Below are 22,613 nucleotides of genomic sequence, written 5' to 3'. Positions count from 1 at the left end.
ATTTCATATGCGCACCCACGGTCTTTGGACCCCAGTTTTTATCTGTTTGCCCTTCATGTGGATGCTGTCCATGTCCACTCCCAGTCCCAGGTGACATTTGTGCAATGACAGACTTCTGGCATTGCCCTTGCCGGGGCGGGAAGGTGAGAGGGACCACACGACAAGAGTTGTGCGGCCCGGGAAGGAGACTGAAACCCCTAGCTATTGCCCACACCTGAAACCATCTGTACAATCAGCACAGATGGGTGGTGTGCCTCACACCCACCTGACAACTCCAACCCCTCCCTCCTTGCCTTGGCCCCTGTGTGTCTATGCATCGAGAGGTGAGACAGATTCCTGAAGAACCACAGAATGCACACGAGGCCTGTGTGTCCGGAGGGACATGGCTACCCTCGGCCTCTTGCCCATTTCTCCATAATCCGCAGAGCTGGAAATCTTGCAATCCCTCTCCTTTTCTGACTGGGGCCTACACACGCACATATACACATGCAAACGCTTGGACACACAACATACACGCATACAGTCTCGACACACAGGTATGTGCCAGTGGCCGATCACACTCACAATCACATGTGCCTGGAAACACATGGAGACAGGCACCACAGACACGAGCTCATGGAAACACACACATAGGACACACACCCACACTCCCGGGCTTGACACAGCAGATAGAAGATGGCCGCACACACGCACGCAGACACAAACCCATGCAGACAGGCACCACTCTCTCTCTCTCTCACACATGTGCAGAAATACACAATCTGCGCCCCCAGGAATGCATGTTGGCTGCACACGTCCACTCACACGCACACCTGTGCATGGACACACACTGAGATCACATAAGACACAAACACACGTGTCCTGCTCACAGGCATGCATACTTGCCCATGCAAACACACCCGGCTGCACTTGCAAGCACATGCACAACACTCACAAAAGGTCTCCAGCACAGCCATACATGCTTGGCCTGGCACTAGCACACACACCCCCCCTCCGCCCAAAAAGTCACACACACACACGCACAACAAATACACACGGTCTTAGGCACACATCCATTCACAACTGGCTCTCACGCAGACACATGTACACACACCTGCCCTCAGGATACCCACAAGTAACAAACACACGGTCTGTGTCGCATAGGAATGTACACTGAGCCGCTCCAACACACACATATGCACGTGCTCACGCACACGCACACACTCACGCGACACAAATTCTCTGGTTCACAGGCATCTGCAGTGAGCTTCCCAATACACACGCACACTTTTGCACATGTAACCCCACACCCACAACATACACGAACGGTCTCCAGTACAGAAGAATACACAATTGGCCCCGGAACAACATACACACACACACACACACACACACACACACACACACACACACATGGCCTGTACAGCACACAGACACTCAAGGAACACACACAATCTTCAGTACACAGGCATACACCTCTGGTCCCGCACCCTCAAACACGCACACCCGCACACGAGCTCGTGCCAACACACATACATGCAACGCACACACACCCATACGTTTTTTCAGGACATAGGTGTGCTCACATGACCTCCCAAATACACACACACTTGCTAAAGCAACACACACACACCAACCACGCACACAATCTCCAACACAGAGGCATGAACAGGTGGCTACAGATGTGTGCACACACACACACACAATCACCCAAAGGCCTGCAAACACAGAGACACACAACAGACACCCTCGCGCATGCCAGCACACATACACTCAACACTCACATGAAAGGTCTCTGGCACATGTCCATACATACGTAGCCCCGCAGAAAGTCACACACCGAGGTGCGCCTGAAAACACACATACACGCCATACACCCATGGCCTAGCCCAGACAGCCAGGCAGGTTTCCGCTCGCATGCACACACACATTCACATGCACTGGGTAACAAACACAACACACACATGGTCCCCGCACACAGGCATGCACACTTGGCCACACAAACAGACACCACCGCACGTGGGCAAAGACACACTCAGGAAACACACACCCAACACATTTGATCTCTAGTACACAGGCATGTACACTTGCCAGGAACACACATGGCCGTGCACATGACACACACACACACCTAACACTGGGAAGCACACACTGTAACCGGTACACAGGCACTCACACATTGCCGCACACATACACATACACACGCATACAAACGCACACAAATGAAATAGGACCACACATGGTGTCTGCACACAGGTATGTGCACATGGTCACCCCCCCACACCCGTCCATGTGCAAACACACACTCAGGCAACACCCACCAACGCACAAGGTCTGTGGCACTCAAGCATGCACACTTGGACACACATATCAACACATACGTCGGCATGCAAACACACACACACAGCACATAAATACTCAGGGTTCCTACACACTGGTACGCACACAGGGCCTCGCAAACACACATACCCGTGCACCCGTAAACACACCGCCCCGATACACACACCAAGACTCATGGTCTCCGGTCCACAAGCATGCACTCTTGCCACACACACATGTGTGCATGCAAACACATACACACTGCACAAACATACACAATCCCCGGCAAAGAGGCCTGCTCAGCTGACTGCACATGCGAGCACACACACACACACACACACACACACACATGCACGTGCGCACACACACACCCGAACGCAGATCTCCCTCACACACAGCCCACTCACAAACCCACAGTGCCCACCACTCACACCTGCCTTCCCTCGCACGTCCTTGGAACTGCCCCCTGTGGGCGGGTGGTGAAGCGCAGGAGGGCATGTGTCCACAGGGATCGCCAGGGACGGCCTCCTCTTTAGTCCTCCCGGTACACATGGGTTTTGCAGTGCTCCTGACCGGACACATGCATGGGAGCGCATCACAGCAGTGCGGGGCCCACTTGCAGGAGCAAGGGTACTGGGCCAAGTTCCCAAAGCGGTGTCAACGCGGCGGTACCAGGAGTCACCAGGCCACGAGGGCCCTGCTCTCCAGGACCCTTCCCCGCCTGTGTGCCCTGCCCTAAAGAACAAGGCTCCCGTGAAAAGTGGTCTGCCTTTTCCAGTCCTCCTCCCAGACCCTTCCTAGTAAGGGCGGTGCTCTGTCAGCATGTTTTTCTGCTGGTAAAATATTTTATTTCACTTTAAGTATTACACCAGCCAAAGAATGTAAAAGGGATGAAAGGAAAATATTTTCATCTTTTACAGTACTTAAGTCATTGGTTTTAGCCTTTTTTTCTTTTTTAAGGTGTTTAGAGATACATATTTCTTTCTAATTATTGCTCTGCCTGTAGCTAACAAATTTTAACATGTATCATCAGTATCATTTGGTTAGCAATATTTTCCATTTTTTCTTGGGATTTATTCTCTGGCCTATTTATAAGTATTCTTAATTTCCAGTGTTCCATTGTTCCAGAAATATGTTATTATTATTAACTTCGCATATGATTCTATGATGGTCAGAAATATGCTCCAAGATTTCAGTCTCTTCAAATTGTTTACAGAGTTTTAAAAATCTTGAAATAAATTCATATTTTGGGTGCCTGGGTAGCTCAGTTGGTTAAGCGACTGCCTTCGGCTCAGGTCATGATCCCGGAGTCCCAGGATCGAGTCCCACATTGGGCTCTCTGCTCAGCAGGGAGTCTGCTTCCCCTCTAACCCTATCCCCTCTTGGGTTCTCTCTCTCACTTTCTTTCTCTCTCTCAAATAAATAAATAAAATCTTACAAAAAAAGAAATGCATGTTTTGTGGTTTGATTTATTGGTTTATAAATGTCAGCTAGTCCAGGTAGTTAACACTGGTGCTCAGAATTTGTGTATTACCTTTTTTAAGTGTGTATATTTGGCCTATTATTTGCTGAGATGGCAGTATTTCAAATCTACTGAGTGCATTTACCTAGTTTCCTTATATAATCTGCACTTTTTTACTTTATATACTTGGAAACTTCATTATTAGGTGCATCAACACTTATGATGGTTATGTCTTCCTAATGAATCAACTTGTGTCTGGGAATAACTCTTTCTTCTGAACTTAATATATATGATAAGAACAGAGCTACTTAGTGTTTTTTTTAATTAAGTGAAATTCACATAAAAGTCACCATTAAATTATGTATATTTCATTGACATTTAGTCTTTTTCTAGTAGTTTCAAAGATTTTTTATCATCTCCACTTACCCCTATTGACTTGTGAATTGTTCTGCTAAGAACATCTGTGTACAAAAATTTGAATACCTGTGTTCAATTTTGGGGTACATAGTGTTACAAAAGTGGGTTAAAGATGAACCCTGTGTATTGATCTTACATTATTTACTGGTTCGTAGCATGCAGAGACAGCTCAAAGCCACTGGTGCCAAACTCGAAGTCCCATTGTTTTAAATACAGCCAAACAAGAATATTTTTAGTCATTACAAGTCCTCTGCTTTGCTTACCTGATGACACTGCACCCACCATCTGCTAGGCACAGGTAAGACAAGCCCTGGGGCTATAGAACCTTCTAAGTCCTGCTGCCCTTTGGAACTCTCTGACTTATAGTTTCCCTGCTGTGATTCTGAGTTGTATCACCTAGACACATAAGTGCTTGCTGTCTCTCTCTCTCTCTGATTCTCTCCTCCTGAAGAATTTCCTTTCAGAATGATGGCCCAGACCATTGTCTCTGAAAAATCTCAGGCTATGAGGGACTTCCTTCCTATCAAAACACCACCTGAATATAGCTCCTTCTGTGCTGTCTTCATTTTGAGGCCCTATCAGCTCCCAAATCCCTGATAGAACCAGTGTAAGGATGGATTTTTTTGTTTGTATGTGATTGGTATGGAGTATATCCAGTAAGTGGCCAATTGGTTGACTGATTAATCTGGAAATGTCAAGATGCCAGGACATAAAACTTAACTCCTCTGCATGAATTTGGTATGGCACTGCCACACACTGTTCTGCACCCTAATTGCCATGGTCTTCCTCTGTGTTTGATTAGCCCGGTAAACTAGGAGTGCCAGTAGTTGAGTGAACCCACAGCACTGGGACTGACTTTGACAGTGAGAGGAATCTGGGAAGGATGTCAACCCACATATGTGGGTTCTCCCTTGAGCAGGCCTGAAAATTGTTAAAATATGTGAGACAGAACAAGAAAAGGGAAGGAATACATGCTTCTGGACCAAGGTGGGCTGCACCTGATCCCATAAGCATAATCCGCTGAATTAGGAAGGATCTCTCCACTGGCACGCCTGTGATTCATAATGTTGTGGGAGACAACTTAAAATCTTTGTGCCTGGTAACAGCAATGACATTTAAAAGAACTGCCACAATAGAGATGCTGGGGTGGGCAAAGACACAGGGAGGACAAGAGACAGACAGACAGAAAGTTCTGCTTTTTTAAGCACAGCTGGGGAGAGCTGTCTTTGCAAGCAACATGTTCTCATCTGCTTTGGGGACCTCACCATTCTAGGCCCTCTACAGACCGATACCAAGACTCCCAAGTCTTGGCCTGAGTTGCTAAAGCCTTATTTAAAGTGACTAAAGGCAACAGAGCTTTTATTCTTGCCTCTCTGAACTCTGAAGAAGGTGGCTCTCTGACTGAATTGCTGCTTCTAACACTTATAGCAGCTTCTCTCCAGGATACTATCCAGAAGAGGAGGTAGGAGCCCAATTCCTGGGAAAACAGTCAGAGGGGAGGATCCCGGGGAAAAGAGTGACCCTCTGAAAAGCAGTGAAACAAAAGAGACAGGAGGGCAGAATCGTCAAGGAGAAGATCATTCTCATTTGGAGGAGGAAATCATGTCTTTTTATTCTGAGGCCCAGTCTCTCCTTAAGGGTATAATCCAAGAACTCTTTGCAAAAGGGCCTGCCCAGCTGTGTAGAAGTAATTCCGGTACAGTGAGGTCCAATTAGCAGGACTAAAAGTGAATAATAGGCTGCCATAGTACAGATGGAAAAATCTGTCCCTGATACAGGACCTGCACAATTACTGTGGAAAGTGGAAAAACCATCAGGGGAGGCTTTAGCTTATCCATTCCACTAAAGTCCACTAAAATCCTCACAATGGTACAGGCAGGTTATGACCTTTATGCATGACATCTTACTCTGTGGACCATACAATACATAAGATGGCAAGTCTGTCCACATGCTGGGCTTGCTTCTGCCAATCAGGTTTTAGTACACATAGCATAATCGTCTTCCCTGGCCAACCTCCCCCATAAACCTCACTTATCAAGATAAACTTAATTTTATGTGCCATGTTGGGTAGGCTATGGTATCAGCTGTTTGATCAAACACTAGCGTAGATGTTGCTGTGAAGGAATGTTTTAGATATGGTTAACATTTACTTCAGTAGACTATGAATAAACCATATCATCACCCATAAAATGAGTGGGTTTCCTTTAGTCAGTTGAAAGCTTTAAGATAAAAAGCTGAGGTTCGGGCGCCTGTGTGGTATCGATGGTTGAGCGTCTGCCTTCGCCTCGGGTCATGATCCCAGGGTCCTGGGATTGAGTCCCGCATCGGGCTCCCTGCTCAGCGGGCAGCCTGCTTCTCCCTCTGCTTCTCTCTCTCTCTCTGTCTCTCATGAATAAATAAATAAAATCTTAAAAAAAAAAAAAGCCGAGGTCCCACAGGGAAGAAGGCATTCTACCTCCAGGCTACCTTGGAACTCAAGACCTTGACAACATTGGCACTTTTCTCAGTCTCCAGCCTGCCCATAGATTTCAGTCTTTTTTTTTTTAAAGATTTTCTTTATTTATTTGACAGAGAGAGACACAGCGAGAGAGGGAACACAAGCAGGGGGAGTGGTAGAGGGAGAAGCAGGCTTCCCGTGGAGCAGGGAGCCCAATGCGGGGCTCGATCCCAGGGCCCTGGGATCATGACCTGAGCCGAAGGCAGAGGTTAATGACTGAGCCACCCAGGCGCCCCCCATAGGTTTCAGTCTTGCTAGCCTCTACAATCATGTGAACCAATTCCTTAAAATCTCTCTCTCCGCCCCCCTCTCTCTCTCACCCACACCCCTACTCTCTTTCTCTTTCCCCGTACCCTCTTTGTTTCTCTAGACACATTCTACAAGCACTGTATCCCTGAAGAACTGTGACTAATACAGATTTGGGTAAAGAGGGTAAATATAGAGGAACAGAGACTTGAAGATGAGTTTCCTGAAATTTGTTCCCTAATGATTTTAGAGTTGAAGGCACTAATGATTATTTCCAGTAGGAAAGAGAGCATGAAATAAAGTGGCAAGGGAGAGATGGTAAACAACCTCCACCAGATACTCCTAATCAGATACTTACAGGAAGTAAGATTCTGGGTGACAAAGTATCTGATACTTTGAACCGTTTTGTCAGACTAATTAGTTTAATGGGATTGGCTGGCTAATCCTGTAGGAGAGGAAAATGTTTTCTCTATCCTCTTGTTGTTCAATGTCTGGGCCTAAAAAACCAACTGACAGGAGACCCTTTAACGGAGAAAAGGCATGTAAATTTACTTAATATACAAGGTTTCACCTTATTTGGGGGAGCTTCAGAGAGGGAAGAGGAAACCCTCCACCCAAACAAAATAAAACAACAACAAATCAACAAAGCTTGGAGGCTTTTATACACCATTAGGGCAAAAGAGGATCCGATTTAAAGAAAAGCGACAAGACAAAGGAAAGGGACTTTGAGCTTCAAACGGTGGCCGACTGTGGGAAGGCAAATACAGGAGTTAACTTGTGATAGATAAGGGCTCATTAGTAAGGTTTGTCTACATAGACTCTTTTTCAGTGCTAACTCTTCTGCAGAGGTAAGTGCGATGGAGTGGCAGGGGCAGGATCACAAAGCCGACTTAAGGATCTGTTTTCAGGCAGGTAGGGAGAGGGCAGAGAATCCATACTGTGTCTCCCTTTCCTCCATTGCCTTCAACTCAAGATAACTCGCATGCCAGGATGGTACATTTTGGGGTGGTGTATTCTGATCTCCAAAATTTCTCCTAACTGAAACTTCATGTGAAGCCTACATATTAAAAAATCCAGTTGATGACTGTGGAGAGAAGTTTTGGGAAACAGCTGAGTGGCAAGAGAACTGTAAAGGAAGAGAAGAATATAGATTAGAACAAGAAGAACCAAGCAGGAAAGAACAAATTCAAATCGAGTTTTCCACACCTCATTAAACCATTTTCCCAATCCTGGGGATAAGTCAGTCCAACAAAATGGCCAGTGGAGTGTGATTATCTTGTCTTTTAAAAGGTATAAATTGGACACGATTTATCTCACCCAATTAATATGGAAACTGCATTTTTGTCACCAACGGTTGCACAAGGTTCTCCCTGCTAGGCTACTAGCATATTCTTGGCATGGTGATATTGGAGCACATCTGAGACTGAACTGTTAACTTCTGACGGGACTGTTTCCAGCATTTGTGTAGTGATATTGAATGCTCATTCTACTACCATGGAGAGAGTTAGGACTGCCTTTTCTCACTTACAATTTCCAAAACTTGGGAAAACACTGAAAATATCGTGGAACTGTGCTATTCAAGTGTGTCTCTTACCTGAGACATTTAAGTGGTATTACATTGTGAACAAAGGATCCCAACTTTATAATTTATCTTGTGTAGCTATCTTTATTATTGTTTATTTCTTTGTATGGCTTTGAATTGCTGAGTGATATCCTTTCATTTCTGTCTCAGAATCGTCATTTTCATTTTTTGTAGTGGGTGTCTGCTCTCTTTTGCATTAAATTTGTTATTTTATTTTATTTTTTTATTGGACTGTGTTTGACATACAATATTGTTTTCAGGTGTACAACACAAAATATTCAACATTTGAATATGTTAATGAAATGATCAAATGCTTAATCTCATTACCATTTGTCACCATCTTCAGCTTTTGTTTATCTAGAGATTAAAAAATCTCTTTATTTTGAAGGATAGACTTTGAGTTTATCATAACTAAAGTTCTTTCAGTTCATTCGATGTGTAGATGAATGGTGTTTCTCAACTGTGACAAATTTTTTGGCTATTTCTTCCAAAAAAACTTTTGGGGGGGCATCTTTCTCTTTCACTTCCCCTTTAACTCTCATTGTGTGTATGAGGGTATGCTTCCCGGTATCCTAGAAGTGTCTTAAGCGCTCCTGATTGTATTCATTCTTCTTTCTGTTTCTCGGACTAATTTCAGTTGACCTAACTTCCAGTTTGCTGATTCTGCTGCCTGCTGAGCTCTGCTATTGCACCTCTCTCTTTAACGGATTTTGCTTTTACAGTTACTGTACTGTTCAGCTCTGGGATTTCTATTTGGTTCTTTCTTTTTTTTTTAAGATTTTATTTATTTATTTTATTTGAGAGAGAGCATGAGATAGAGAGAGCATGAGAGGGGGGACAATTAGAGGGAGAAGCAGGCTCCTCGCCGAGCAGGGAGCCCGATGCGGGCCTCGATCCCGGGACTCCAGGATCATGACCTGAGCTGAAAGCAGTCGCTTAACCAACTGAGCCACCCAGGGGCCCTTATTTGGTTCTTTGTTTAAATAATTTCTCTTTACTGATGCTGTTATTTTGTTCGTATATTGTTTCCCTGATTTAGTGCTTTGTTTAAGTTTTATTTTTTTAGTTTAACTTTTCGAGCATAGTTACAACACTTGGTTCAACATGTACTCCGAATCAGTTTTATACCAGGGTTTGCTCAGGGACATTTTCTCTTAATTTCATACCTGTAATTTGCCCATCTTTCCATGTTTCTTTGCATAATTTGTAATTTTTCTGTTGGCAAGTAAATATTGTGAATGTTATAATGTTGTCAAACAAAAACAAACCGTGATTTGATAAGACACCTTATTCAAGGACAGTACAGCAATAGGGAGAACATTCTGATTTTAGAAAACTGAAAGTATTTCAGAATCAGAATGATTTTTCTTTGATTGGAAGGGGTAGGGTAAACAGGACTAGTAGAAACTTTACAAGAGGAAACTGAGCAAGGAAAGAATGAGCCGACAGCATGATGGGAAATGTGTCACAGCTCTTCCTTGGAATGACCTCTTAATTAAGGGGGCATAATCTGTATTTTAGTGCTCACTCAGGGGTAAGCCCAAATTCAGGGACCTGAGGGAAGGAGAGAAACTTGACTAAAGTTTGGTCAAGAGAAGGCAATGAGTACGAGGTGTGCCGTGGTGAACACTGAACTCTGGAAGCCAGATTTCTTCCCCCTACTCCGTAGGGCTCCTGGTTGCTGCTTATGAGGGGTTGTAGTTGTTTAGTAACTTTTTATGCTTTGGCTAGTAGGGAGTTGTTTTGTAAAAATAACATATGCTTTGTATGGCTTTGGAAGTCTCTTCTTTTCGCTTAGAGGTCAGCTAGTGACTTGGAAGAGATTTCCTTGAGAACGGGGAACACCGAGAAAAACAAACTCAGTCTTTGCAAGACTGTTTGGGGAACTCCTTAGCGCTTAGCCAGGCCATTTAAAATTTTGAATATAGCAAGATGTAAAGTGTGAGGTCTTTTCTGAGCATGTACCCTGCCCTTTCGTATGTGTGGTCTTCTAGATTCCCTGGTATACCTGGAGCTTTTTCAAAGCTCTGTTCCATGTATCTTCTTTCTCAACCTTCTCATTTCCAGGCTGTTTGCCTTACCTGTTATTCTTAGCCAGAATAGTAGCTGCAGCTGTTAACTTCAACTTTGATACTAGGAGGCTACACCAGTCTGAGAGAGTTCTAAGGCTGGCAAAACAAAGGCTCCTTGGGAGCTGCCATGTAGGTCAAAATCCATCATCAGGGCTCTTAAGAGTTTCTGTTACCCACCCTGGCAACCAGCAAGTCACACCAGGAATGCTAGCTACTTGCAGGCTGCTAGGCACATAATTAGAAAGCTACAATGTCCCTTTACTAAAATGTAGTATTCTTTCTTCATTTAGCCTGTCTGTGGTTGTTGTAAATTTTGATTATATTCCAGAGTTTCAAAAAATTAATTTTTTTGGATTTTTTTTTTTTTTTTTTGGAGCTTAATCTTTGCTTTAGTGTAGGAAGAATGGGTTTTTAGAAACCCCGCTTCATCGTTTTCAGTCATGGTTCTCCCTCTAGTATAAGCTTAATTTTGTAAAGTAGTGGTATCTGGATAACACATCCAGTTTAAAAAACAAACACAAGAAACAGCAAAACTTCCTTAGGTGATATAGTTCCTAATCATGTTGCAGATGTTTAATCAGAGCAAGCCAGAGCAATGAAGATACAGGGGAAAATGCTTTATATCACCTCCTATTTGGATTTTCCTGGCTTGATAACACCGATCACTTCACAAAAGGAGGTCTTATTTATAAGTTACAGTTGATTGAGAAGGAAGTGGTTGGTACTCCTCTCCCTGTTGTCCTACCCAGTTCCACGGCATTTTCCCTAAAGTTGGGTTTGCCTGATAATATGTAAGGTAGGGATCCCTCTTCAACAATGTCTTTTTTTCTACTGTCTTCCTGTCTGTGTCCTTATTTACACCCAAGGGCAACAGTTCTCTAACTTAACTATTACTTAATTTTATTTTAAAAATTACTGAAAAAGCACTGATGACTCCAATATTGAATCTTAAGCCCTATTAGAACTTTTTCTAATGTGCCCTTTTAAAATCCAATGCTCTGTTTTATGCTTTAGATGCAGCCTGTCCCTTTGGGTCATTTTGTAATGCGTTGTCATGCGGAAAATATTGAATCACTGAGTTGTGTAGATCTTTCAAATGCTGTTATAAAATATTAGACTATCATAGTTGTTGGTACCATGATCAGTCTCATCATAAAAGTCTTTATGTACTGGGAAGCTGCCAGTCATGGTGGCTGACTGAAATTTTCCAAAAATTCTAATTTTTGTTTCAAAGTTTGAATTTTCCCATTGAGACAGGTACTGTCTGTTGTTTATCCTTATGAGCTTGTTTCATTCATTTTCTAGAAAATGCCTGGCACATACCCAAATTTGAATAATCACGGTGACTAGAAACAACGAAGGGTCAGAGATGTTATTTTACTTACAAACTAATTTTTTTTTTTTTTTTGTCATGGGGAGTGAGTACTGGGAGAATTATCAAGACAAAAGCCAGGTTTTTACAATAGCATATACCAAAGTGTCCACATTCACACCTGTTTCCTGAGCCTCAGTTCCTGCAGGGTGATGTAAAGAGAACCAGATGATGTTTGCATTTCATAGGAGGAATCCTAAGCTTAGGATCCTAAGATGACTCTTTTAGAATGTGGCAGACTCAAAGATGCCCATGTCTTAAACAGGGACCTGTAAATTATCTTATTGGCCAAAGGGATTTGGTATAGATGTGCTTGCATAGATTAGGATTTTGAGGGGTTATCAGGATGGGCCCAGTGAAATTGCAAGGATCTTTATAACAGAAGGAGGAAGACAGGAGTCAGAGTGAGAGGGTGGGCATTGTGCATAAGGCTTGTCTTGCTGTTACTGGCTTTGAAGATGGAAAGAAGAGCCAGGAGCTAGCCTCCATAAAAGGCAAGGGAATGGATCCTCCCATAGACCCTTGAGAAGGGATGTAAGATAATAAATAAGCCACTGAGCTGTGGCAATTTATTATAGCAGCAATTGGAAACATGACAATAAACAAATATGTCTTACTGCTCTTGAAATAGACACCATTTCTCTTTCCCACCCACCCCCCCCAAGGCTGTTTGCCTCATGGGCATCCTTGGAAAGATGGCCTGAAACAAAGGCATCGTCTCTGTCCACAGGAGAAGCAGAAATACTGTCATAGGTTCTGGTGAATTTTCCCTTGGGTATACAACTCCACTGCTAGGACCAGATTTGTTCAGTTTATCTGATAGGATACTATCAACAGGACTCCAAGCATCAGGAAGAGCCCAAGTGGCAGAATTAACTTCAGCCCTACCCTGAGATCCAGATGTAACAGGCTGAACAAGTCTCATAATCTATCAGATCTACCTCAGAAAACCAGCTGGTTTTCTTCCTTGAGGCTCCGTGTTGACCTTCCACTGGCTGGGAGTGTGGCTCATGAATGGTCCACAAGAAGGGCAGTTTTATCATTACTAATCATTATCATTACATTTATCATTACTAATAACGGACTCACCTGAAACCAGGCAGTCATTGATCATTTCAACTAAAGTTTTGGACAGATTGCAGACTACCTTTTGTAAGTGAGTGGCTCCCATTGTGGGGACAAAACTACCTGCAGTGTGGGCATAAGCCCATGTTATGTGTGGAATGAGTTGGCCCTCTGGTGACTTCATGCAAGGAACCAAAGGTGTAAGGGCTACATGAGTACTAGTTGTGTTTCCTTAAACAGTTGATGATCTTTTATGACCACCCCTCAGGGAGAAGACACAGAGTTTTTTTGAGGGATGCAAGTTAATGCACAGCTTCCATGAAAGAAGAGGTGCATATTGTACATCTGTAAAGAAAGTGTTTTTATGATTTTGGGGCTTCCCAAGTAGTACTTAAATCTGTGTTCTCAAGCGGATGCAAGTTTAGAGCGCTTTACTGCTTAGCTCCCTGGAGAACTTGGAAGTCTTACAATTTCCCGTTAAGTAATTAAATTACGCCCTCTTCCCCTTTTTGAAAGGCCTGCCTGAGGCCACTCTGTCCAGTTTGCCCTGTCTGTCGATTACATCAGCTGGATGACATTTGTTTACCCCTGGAATGACTTGGTGATGACTAGAGGAATGAGGGCAGGAAAGACATTCAGTCACTTAACATAAGTGTTTTATTTGGGGGATGCAGGAGTTGGGACATCCATTTCTGCTTCCCTTTAAAAGGCAATAAACTTACCATCGCTGTCTCTCTGTCAAATAAATAAACACACACACACACGCACACACACACACACACACTGGTGTGGTCTTCTCAAACTGTTGCAATGTCCTTGGATCTGAGGCACTGCGGAATGTAGCTTCCAGCCAGATCCAAGGACATTGCAACAGTTTGAGAAGGCCACAGCAGATGTGTATGTTATATACATTTATGTGTGTATGTTACATATATTTGTATGTATATGTTATATACACATATATATATATTTAAGATTTTATTTATTTATTTGACAGAAAGGCGGTGAGAGAGGGAACACAAGCAGGGGGAGTGGGAGAGGGAGAAGCAGGCTTCCTGCTGAGCAGGGAGCCCAATGTGGGGCTCGATCCCAGCACCGTGGGATCATGACCTGAGCCGAAGGCAGACGCTTAAAGACAGAGCCACCCAGGGGTCCCCAGAGTATATTTTTTATGAGGAGGTCTCCAGGAATAGTTTTGAAAGACACAGGATAGTTAATTACTTTCCTCCCTCAACACTCCTCAGTCTAAGCTGTTACTCAGTACCTAGATTTTGTAACTGCCACAAGGTTGGTATTTCCAGTAGATTCAACTTCACCTTTTGTCCAGTCATCCCTCACGTGTAGCAGTCCTTTTGTCCAGAAAGGTTAGGTGCTTGGGGGATGGGGAAAGTTTTATAGACTGTACAGAGGTCAGAAGACCTCTTTGACATGTGTGGGCTGTCATCCGAGGGATACCCCATGGGCGGTGGACAAGTGGTCATTATCCTTGTGATATAGGACCATGTCAGTCCCATAAGAGAATCCAGGTAGCTGAACCAAAGTTTGACTCCTCTAGGGCCCATTTTGTACCTGGAGAATGTACCATGTGGATTGATTTGGTTTTGCTTTTGGGGGAATGAAAGAAGCATCAGTTTATGAATGGTCAGGGTTCTTTGAATTTCATTTGATGGTGGTGCAAATGTCATGATCAGTGCAATGACTGTAACTCAGGTAGCAACGGTGGCAATCTGGGTGGGGCAGGCTTGATCAGTGGCTTCATGGCTTCATTTTAGTTGCCTTGGGCATCTGTATGAATAGCCCAGATGATTCATTTAGTAGGTTTGATTGATTTCCTCATTTTGTGATGCTGAAGAGGAGGTCTTTCATCTACGACTGTATTCATCTACTGCTCCACAGTTTTCTAAGTTGAACACCAAAGCGTGAGGCTGTAATAAGGCTTATCAGGGAGTACAGGTCAGAGCAATTCCCTCCACTAACACATTCTTGGTCCTTCATAATTTATGTTGAGGCAAAACAGCCACTGCGGCCAGCTGCACACTGTTCAGTTTCATTGTAACTCAGTCCCCTAGTAAACAGGAACAAGGCATTTGCAGAGCCTCTGTGAATCCCACTGGGCCAGTGGCTTTGCTTTAGGCAACAGATCTCCAAAACGACGCCCTACACTTCTTTGTGTATCATTGAGATGAGACTTTGCTGGCTAAATTCTTGACTCTAGACTCTACCATTTCAGTTTGAGAAATGAAGTTTGTTGGGCCTTTCCTACGTGGTTAGTCTGATAAACTGAGCTGACCCACCCCAAAAGAAGAGTATTAGGCCAGAGACTCAGGAGGGTTTCATTCATTAGGTGTTAACTGTTTGCAAGAGCCCCGAAGTAAGATAATCGGTGCTTTTCCAAAAGGATATGTCTGGTGTGTGAGGGAGGCTGCTCTTTGCTTGCCTTAGCATAGAGACTTGTGACATAAAAGAGTCATTAGGGTTTGCGGACCCCCAAAGTACTTATTTGTGCGTTTCCCAAATGAGAGAATCCCCATTGGCAGCATATTACACTTCATATCTAATGTGTATACGTATTTGTGTAGTAATCTGTACTATACATTCAGATTTGGGGGCAGCACTAACAGTACATTGAATAAAGGCCAAAGCTGGTTGGTCTAACTTCGTAGGTCCACTGTGACGTGTGCCCCAGATGCCATTAGTGAAACAGAATCAGGTGGGGCAGTGATTTAGGTAGCTGTTTCCAGAGACCTAAAAATTTGAGTCCCTCAATTCTACACAGCGCGCCAACATACTAGGATGCGTATGTGTGGCCTTTGGTTTCATTTGGGGATGGGGAATCCTTGGTCCCAACCCTAACCATCTTTCTCTTTAAGGTGGTTAACGTCAGGGTACACAGGAAGAAATGAGAGGACATGAGGAAGGAGAGAGTAGGTCCATCCACGTGATACGCGAGAAGTGTCTCTTCTTGCTTCTGAACAGCATAACCAGGGTGTTTATAACTCTGCTTTCAAATGTTAGCCTTCACTTCTGTTTGAAGTCCAGACTGAAGGCCAGGAGGAGATAAAAGACAAGTTTGGGATGTGAGAGCTTTTAAAAGCATATCATCATCTCCTTTTCCAGTTTCTCTCCTCTCAGTTTTTTTCCCCCTCTGTTGCTTGCATTTCCTGATTGTTGTCCCTTAATCCAGCTGTTGAAGTCAATATTTGTGCCTATAATGCTTTTTTCCAGAGCTTCCTGGAAAGCTGCCCCACCTTGGGGCAGCTCTCTCAAGAGTGAAACAAAGGCAAACTCTTGCACAGGTTTCTCAGGGAACTGCCAGAAAGGTTGAGGGAATCCTTTGAAAATAATGTCTGTATTATTCCCTCTGGCACTAAGAGTCTGGGCTGCCATCTTTACGGCCACTGTTGTTAGAGTGTGAGGAAATGTAGGTGGGTTGTTTTAAATCCCACGGTGCTCTCCTAGAGCAAAACAGCAGCTTTTCTCTTCACTAAAGCCTTCCATTTGGGTTGAAGTTATAATTTCGTGGGTACATTTTTAGAAAATTCCAGAAGGAGTTGTTTCTGCGAAAGTTGTTTCTGATGGATTCTGCCAGTATATACTACTTTTTGGAGGCACGGGGCCTTGGAGTTTCTTATTCCACCGTTACGGTAGTCCTTTTTAACTCTTTGCCTCCTTTCATTCTAAACAGCATCGTTATTTTGTAAACAACTATGAAAGGATGAAAAACTGTCAAGTGATGATGTGCCTATTGATTGTACCACATACAAAAAGTAAAACGTACTTTTAGACATGAAGAAAGAATGTAGGATGGAAAACTGTATTTTTATGTACTGCATAGTTCCCTCCCTTGATTTCATTTGATTGAGCTTCCCTTCCATGACCTTTCTTTCTCCTCATTTTTCTGGCTTATGATTGGCATAATGGAAGACTCTAGAGTTTGCAGGCTAGGACTAAAAGCAGATATATCGTGTATCTCTCAATCAAATGACATTCTTCAACATCAAGACTCAAATTGTGCTGGCGCAAGTTATAAGAATCCCTTGCAAGAGGGTGAAGGCAGTAACTTTATAACAAAGAACAGGAATTTGGTGAGCCCAGTACACTGCATGCAAGAGTCAAGAGTGGATCCTTCTGGACCAGAGGCTGGAACAGATCCTTCTGATAGTCAACAAGATTCAGAGTGCAACAGGAACAAAGAAAAAACCTTAGGTCATAATCTCATAAATAAATCTCATGTCTCATAAAATTTGACATTTTTACATGCTGCTCATTTTACCTAACTTTTCTGTGGCACAGGCAATTACAGAACCTGTCCAGTTTCGAGGTAGTTGTGGTTTTGGTTAAAACACACCTCTGTGGTCAGTTATATGTAGAAGGGGAAAATGGCGAGATAGGGACCTTAGTTATAGGATCCGAGTTATTTCTCCCTGAATAATCAAGAATTTTTTTTGTGTGTGAAAATGTCTATGGCCATTTGGAAGAAGCACTATTCTTTTGGCCTGTTTCTTTTGGTTCTGTTAAGTAATCGGACCAATTATTGTGAAGACTGTATTTTTGCTCAATTTATTTAAAGAATATTTACTAATATTTGGCATGATACATTATTGCTGGCTTAGAAAGCAGGCTAGTTAACACTGGATTTCACGGTGCGTTTTCTCCCTTCTGCTCTGGTAGTTTGAGAATTTAGGGCTAAGAATGTGATACGTTAAATTTCATGAATAAAATCTAAAACCCTAACTTTGGCTTTAGGGGTTGCTTCTCATTTTTAAAAATTCCTGTTTGTGGGGCGCCTGGGTGGCTCATTCGTTAAGCGTCTGCCTTCGGCTCAGGTCATGGTCCCAGGGCCCTGCAATCGAGTCCCACATCAGGCTCCCTGCTCAGTGGAAGGCCTGGTTCCCCCCTCCCCCTGCTTGTGTTCCCACTCTCACTGTGTCTCTCTCTGTCAAATAAATGAATAAAATCTTTAAAAAAAAATTCCTGTTCGAACCAACATTTACCGTATTTGAATTGAGAGATTTCTGTACCTGACACTAACTTGGAATTTTTTTAAATCCACTTTCTGCCATCCTTTATGACTTTAAAATTTATAGGAATATGGGTAGTATTTAAAATTCCTTGCAAACAAGACAGGTATCTTCAGACTAGGCATCCTCAACAATATATGTAAAATGCGGCTTTAGGTTAAGATTGTTTAAATAGTTGTAAATGCTTACAGTTTAAAATCTTCATAAAATTACATTTTAAATGTTCTGTTACTTAACCAATTGTCATTCCCTCTTTATTTGTCTTTGAACTCAAGGAGAAACAGTTTCAGAATGAAACTTTTATGTGCAAAGTATTTTATTTTATATTATTTAAATTCAATTAAATAACATATAGTGTATTATTAGTTTCAGAGGTAGAGTTCAGTGATACATCAGTTGTATGTAATACCCAGAGCTCATTCCATCACAAGTCCTGGTTAGTGCCCATCACCCAGTTACCCCATCCTGCCTCCCCCTCCCTTGCCCCCAGCAGCCCTCAGTTTGTTTCCTAGAGTTAAGCATCTCTTACGGTTTGATTCCATCTCTGTTTTTGTCTTATTTGTCCTTCCCTTCCCCTATGATCCTCTGTTTTGTTACTTAAATTCCACATATGAGTGAAATCATATGATAATTGTCTTTCCCTGACTGACTTATTTCGCTTAGCATAGTACCCTGCAGTTCCATCCATGTCCTTGGAAATGGTAAGATTTCATTCTTTTTGATGGCTGAGTAAAAGTCCGCTGTATATCTTTATCCATTCATCTGTCGACGGACATCTGGGCTCTTTGCATAGTTTGGCTATTGTGGACATTGCTGCTATAAACATTGGGGTGTAGGTGCCCCTTTGGATCACTATTTTTGTATCCTTTGGGTAAATAATTAGTAGTGCGATTGCTGGATCATATGGTAGCTCTATTTTCAACTTTTTGAGGACCCTCCAAACTGTTTTGCAGAGTGGCTGCACCAGCTTGCATTCCCACCAACGGTGTAGTAGGAGGGTTGCCCTTTCTCCACATCCTCACCAACATCTCTTGTTTCCTGGGTTGTTCATTTGAGCCATTCTGACCATGGAAGTGGTATCTCATTGTGGTTTTGATTTGTATTTCCCTGACGATGAGTGATATTGAGCAGTTTTTCATGTGTCTGTTGGCCATTTGTAAGTCTTTGGTGAAATGTCTGTTCACATCTTCTGCCCATTTCTTGACTGGGTTGATTGTTTTTTTTTGGGTCTTGAGTTTGATAAGTTCTTCATAGGTCTTGGATACCAGCCCTTTATCTAATAAGACATTTGCAAATATCTTCTCCCAATCTCTCGGTTTTCTTTTGGTTTTGTTCACTGTTTCCTTGGCTGTGCAGAAGCTTTTTGCCTTGACGGGGTCCCATTAGTTCATTCTTGCTTTTGTTTCTCTTGCCTTTGGAGGCGTGCCTAGCGAAATTTGCTGTCACCGAGGTCACAGAGGTTGCTGCCTGTGTTCTCCTCTAGGATTTTGATGGATTGCTGTCTCACATTTAGGATTTTCATCCATTGTTTAGTCTATCTTTGTGTATGGTGGAAGAGGTCCAGTTTCATTCTCCCGCATGTGGCTGTCCAGTTTTCCCAACACCATTTGTTGTAGTGACTGTCTTTCCCCATTGGATATTTTTTCCTGCTTTGTCGAAGATTGGTTGGCCATAGAGTTGTGGGTCCATTTCTGGAGTCTCTATTCTGTTCCCTTCATCTATGTGTCTGTTTTTGTGCCAGTACCATGCTGTCTTGGTGATCACAGCTTTGTAATAGAGCTTGAAGTCGGTCAGCCTAATGCGCCCCTAGCTTTGTTTTTCTTTTTCAACATTCCCCTGGAGATTTGGGGTCTTTTCAGGTTCCATACAAATTTTGGGATTGTTTGTTCCAGTTCTGTGAAAAGTGTTAGTGGTATTTTGATAGGGATTGCATTAAATGTGTAGATTCCTTTGGGTGGTATAGACATTTTAACATCATTTGTTCTTCCAATCCATGAGCATGGAATGTTTTTCCATCTCTTTCTGTCTTCCTCAATTTCTTTCACAACTGTTCTGTAGTTTTCAGAATACAGATCTTTTACCTCTTTGGTTTGGTTTATTCCTAGGTATTTTATGGTTTTGGGTGCATTTGTAAATGGGATCGAATCCTTGGTTTCTCTTTCTTCAGTTACACTGTTAGTGTAAAGCAGTGCAACTGATTTCTGTGCATTGATTTTGTATCCTGCCACATTGCTGAATTCCTGTATGAGTTCTAGCAGTTTTGGGGTGGAGCCTTTTGGGTTTTCCACATAAAATATCATGTCACCGGCAAAGAGCGAGAGTTTGACTTCTTCTCTGCCAGTTTGAATGCCCTTTATTTCTTTTTGCTGTCTGACTGAGGCTAGGACTTCAAGTACTATGTTAAACAATAGTGGTGAGCGTGGGCATCCCTGTCGTGTTCCTGACCTTAGGGGAAAAGCTCTGTTTTTCCCCGTTGAGAATGATATTTGCTGTGGGCTTTTCATGGATGGCTTTTATGATATTGAGTTATATGTTCCCTCTGTCCCTACACTGTGGAGAGTTTTAATCCAGAAAGGATGCTGTATTTTGTCAAATGCTTTTTTCTGCATCAATTGAGAGAATCATATGGTTCTTGTCTGTCCTTTTATTAATGGGATGTATTACACTGATTGACTTGTGGCTGTTGAATCAACCTTGCAGCCCTGGAATAAATCTCACTTGGTCGTGTTGAGTAACCGTCTTAACGTACTGTTGCATCCTATTGGCTGGTATGATGGTGAGAATTTTGGCATCCCTGTTCATCAGGGATATTGGTCTGTAATTCCCTTTCTTGGTGGGGGTCTTTGTTTTTGAGATCAAGGTAACTCCAAGCCTCATAGAATGAGTTGGGACGTATTCCTTCCATTTCTGTTTTCTGAAACAGCTTCAGAAAAATAGGTGTTGGGACATCTGGGTGGCTCAGTCGTTCAGCCTCTGCCTTCGGCTCAGGTCATGATCCCAGGGTCCTGGGATCGAGCCCCGCGTCGGGCTCCCTGCTCGTGGGATGCCTGCTTCTCCCTCCCCCACTCCCCCAGCTTGTGTTCCCTCTCTCGCTGTGTCTCCCTCTGTCAAGTAAATAAATAAAATCTTAAAAAAAGAAAAATAGGTGTCAATTCTTCCTTGATGTTTGGTAGAATTCCACTGGGAGGCTCTCCGGTCCTAGACTGTTATTTTTGGGGGAGATTTTGGATTAGTTCTTCAATTTTGTTGCTGGTTATGTGTCTGTCCAGGTTTTTTATTTCTTCCTGTTTCATTTTTGGTAATTTGTATGTTTCTAGGAATGCATCCCTTTATTTCTTCCAGATTGCCTAATTTGTTGGCATATAGTTGCTCACAATATGTTTTTATAATTGTTTGTATTTCTTCGGTGTTGGTTGTGATCTCTCCTCTTTCCCTTATATTTTTATTTATTTGGGTCCCTTCTCTTTGACAAATCTGGCTAGGGGTATTTCAGTCTTGGTAAGTCTTTCAGAGAACCAGCTCCTATTTTCATTGATCTGTTCTACTGTTATTCTGGCTTCTATTTCATTGATGTCTGCTGTACTCTTTATTATTTGCTTTCTCCTGCTGGGTTTAGGCTTTAATTGCTCTTCTTTCTACAGGTCCTTTAGGTGTAAGGTTAGGCTGTGTATTTCAGATTTTTCCTGTTTCTTGAGAGAGGCCTCTATTGCTATATACTTCACCTTCGCGCAAAGGTTTTGTAGAGTTGTGTTTTCATTTTCATTGAGCAAATATTTTTTTGACGTCAACCTGTTTCTTCCTCCCTACCCCCCTTGCATTGCAGTTTGTAAAGTGTATACCAACTAGGAAAGTTTTCTTCAGATTCTTAAAATGAAATAACCTACATGCAAGAGTGAACAGTTTAGAAAATAAAAAGGCACCTACCCTCAGCGTAAAAAGGAAACATTATCACTTACTTTGAAGTACCATTTGCCTGCACTTATCTCAGCCACATCCTTCTTCCTGCCAAAGTTATTAAAAGTATTCTTTTTTTAAGGTTTTATTTATTTATTTGAGAGAGAGAGAGAATGAGAGATAGAGAGCACGAGCGGGAAGAGGGTCAGAGGGAGAAACAGACTCCCTGCTGAGCAGGGAGCCCGATGTGGGACTCGATCCTGGGACTCCAGGATCATGACCTGAGCCAAAGGCAGTCGCTTAACCAACTGAGCCACTCAGGCGCCCTTAAAAGTATTCTTTTAAAACTCTTTTGCCTGAGGGAGGAACGAATTATTTGACTTTCTTTTCTGGACCCTTAAGTTGGTTAACACCCAGAATATGGTTTTTAAATCACCTGAAAACGATTATAACTCAAATTGGTCCTTAGAAAAGTTGTCGGTCACAGTGGATTTTGTGCGTTTTCGATAGGCAGAGTGTGCTAGCTGAATAGACTTAAACTTCCTTCAGTATTTGTATTTGGCCAGCGGGAAGGTTTTGAAAACATTCCCACCCTTTGCAAAATGTTTTATCTTGGAATCAGCAGTTAAGTAAGAGGTGTTTTTTGTTTTGTTTTGTTTTTTTAATTTTATTATGTTATGTTAGTCA

General features: G+C 42.7%; 1 pseudogene; it reads left to right on the top strand.

The window, feature by feature from the left end:
• Nucleotides 1–16,916: 16,916 nt before the first annotated feature.
• LOC148161644 (gamma-taxilin-like) overlaps nt 16,917–22,613 on the top strand; it is a 37,203-nt pseudogene continuing 31,506 nt past the window's right edge.

This window comes from Eumetopias jubatus, unplaced genomic scaffold (genome assembly GCF_037043125.1).
Source record: "Eumetopias jubatus isolate StellerSeaLion01/CBP00866 unplaced genomic scaffold, mEumJub1_p1.0 scaffold_105, whole genome shotgun sequence".
Classification (NCBI taxonomy): domain Eukaryota; kingdom Metazoa; phylum Chordata; class Mammalia; order Carnivora; family Otariidae; genus Eumetopias; species Eumetopias jubatus.
The sequence above is the reverse complement of the archived record's forward strand: the minus strand, read 5'-3'. Positions and strand labels throughout refer to the sequence as shown.